We start from the raw sequence: 2,732 nt of genomic DNA on the forward strand, positions 1-2,732 counted from the left end.
CAAACGGATTTTAGGAATGATTTCTCTAAGTCTATGGTGTATGTTATTGTTATTTACATTGAGATAGCAATAAATCTGTAAAACAATTTTGTGAGTATGGCCATCTTCACAAAGTTGGTTCTTCCTGTACAGGAGCAGGGAATAACTTTCCATTTTTAAAAATCCTTTCCAATCTCTTTATTCAGAGTATTGTCATTCTCATTGGCTAGATCTTTTACTCCTTTAGTTAGATTAATTCCTTAGTATTTCATTTTCCGTAGTGCTTTTGTAAAAATGTAGTTTTCTAACTTTCTTCTCAGTGTGTTATCTGTGTAGATGAATGCTATTGACTTTTGGGTATTCACTTTGTATACTGCTATGCTACTGAATTTGTGTATTAATTCTAATAGCTTCTTCATGGAGCTTTTAAGTTCTTCCAGGTAGAGTGTCATACCATCATCAAATAATAATACTTTAAATTCTTCTTTACCCATTATTATTCCTTTTATTTCTCTCACTTATCTAATGTTTCTAGCTAATGATTTAATAACTCTATCGAATAGGAGTGGTGTTAGAGTAAATCCTTGCCCTGTGCCATATGTGAGAGTAAACGATTTCAGTTTTTCCTCATTTTGCATTCTGTTAGCCATTGAATTGTCACAGATGACTTTTATCAGATTGAGGTATAAGCCATCTATTCCAATTTTCTGTAAGACTTTGAACACGAATGACTGTTGCCTTTTCTCGAAAGCCTTTTCTACATCAATTGAGATGATCATGTGGCTTTTGGATGTGGGTCTATTGATGTAGTACAATACATTTAGAGATTTACATATATTGTACCATCCTTGCAGCACTGGGATTAATCCTACCTGGTGATGACTGTGTAATCTTGATGTTTTGCTCTATTTGATTTGCTAGGATTTCATTGAGAATAATTGCATCTATGTTCATGAGGGAGATTAGCCTGTGGTTCTCTTTTTGGTTTTGCATTTTTCTGGTTTTGATATCAATGTAATACTTACCTACAGGAACGATTTTGGGAGACTTACTTCCTTTTGAATTTCATTGAAGCGTTTAAGGAGTATTGACATTATATCACCCATAAAATTCTTGTAGAATTCAGCTGTGAATCTATCAGGACCTGGACTTTTTTTGTCGGTAGGTTTTTTGTTACATTTTGCATTTTATTGGCTGTTATTGGGTTGTCAAGGGTTCTGAGATCTTCTTGATTCAATTCTGGTAATTTGTGCCTTTCTAATTATCTGTCTATTTAATCTGTGTCTTCTATAATGTGAGAGTAAATATTCTCAAAGTAGCTATTGATAATCTTCTGAATTTCCATTGTGTCTGTGTAATTTCATCCTTTTCATTCCTTATTAGTTGAAATCGAGTTTTTTCTTTACTCTTTTTGATGAGGTTAGCTAGGGGTTTAATAATTTTATTTGCTCTTTCAATGAGCCAGCTTTTTGATTCGTTAATTATTTGTATTGCTTTCTGTGGCTCAATTGAATTATTTTCTTCTCTATACTTTATAATTTCTTCCTCTTTTCAGGCTATGGGTTTGGTTTGTTCTTCCTTTTCTTGACCTTGATGTGCAACATTAGGGTATTTCCTTGTTTCTGCTCCATTTTTATAATGCGTGATATCAGAGCTACAAATTTCCCTGTAAGACATGCTTTCATTCACCACATAAATTTTGATATGATTTGCTTGAATTTTCATTGAATTGTAGATATTGTTTAATTTCCTGTTTATGTTCCTCTGTGACCCATTTGTTGCTGATGAGGGTGTAGTTCAATTTCCATGTATGTATTGGTTTTTTTGTTTGTTTGTTTGTTTTGTCATTTATTTCCAGTTTCTTTGTACTGTTTGAGATAATATGCATGGGATAATTCCATGACGTATGGTTTAATATGTAGTGTATTTTAGAAAATATCTCATGTGTGGCTGAAAAAGTGTGCATTCAGTTACTGTTGGGTGAAGCACTCTCTATATATCCACTAAGTCCATCTGTTCCAAGCTTTGTTTCAGTTGTGCTACTTCTTTGCTAATTTTTTGTCTGCTTGACCTATCTTTTTGGCTAATGAGGTATTAAGGTCTTCTGTTAAGATTGTGATATTGGATGTTAGATTTTTCATGTTCACTAAAATTTGTCTTGTATAGCTGGGTGCTCTCATGCTTGGTGCTTACATATTTTTGATTGTTAATTTTTCCTTTTGAAATTTTTTTCCTAAACAGTATATAGTGGCCTTCTTTACTACCTATGATCATTCTTGGTTTGATGTTGAAAGTGTCTGCAAACAAGATTGCTACCCCTGCTTTTTTGTGAGGTACTAGGGCATGTTATACTGTTTTCCATTCTTTGTCTTTCAGTCTATGAATTTCTTTATCTGTGTTGTGTGTTACTTGTATATAGCATATTGTTGGATTTTGCTTAAAAATATGGAACGCTTCATGAATTTGCATGTCATCCTTGAACAGGGCCCATTTTATTCTTCACTGATAGTTATAATTTTAGTATATGTGCTGATAAATCGAGTACTCTAGCAGCTTTTAATATACTCTTACTGTGCTGAATTTCTGGGATGTTTATTATATATGTGGGTGTGTTTTTAAATTGGTTGATGTTATTTGGAGTTCTATATGCTTTGATCACATAAATATCCAAATGTTTCCCCATTTTTGGGAAGTTTTCTGGTATTATTTTATCTCATATTCTTTTTGTAACATTTGTGTTCACTCCTTCCTTA

At 32.8% G+C, this 2,732-nt stretch overlaps 1 non-coding gene across 1 annotated transcript; it reads right to left on the reverse strand.

The window, feature by feature from the left end:
- Nucleotides 1-2,418: 2,418 nt before the first annotated feature.
- LOC111814726 lies at nt 2,419-2,524 on the reverse strand. The gene has a single exon (XR_002819634.1). It is a non-coding gene; the product is annotated as a U6 spliceosomal RNA (small nuclear RNA).
- Between the last annotated feature and the right edge of the window lie 208 nt (nt 2,525-2,732).

This window comes from Octodon degus, unplaced genomic scaffold (assembly GCF_000260255.1).
Source record: "Octodon degus isolate 3935 unplaced genomic scaffold, OctDeg1.0 scaffold00452, whole genome shotgun sequence".
NCBI classification, from domain to species: Eukaryota; Metazoa; Chordata; class Mammalia; order Rodentia; family Octodontidae; genus Octodon; species Octodon degus.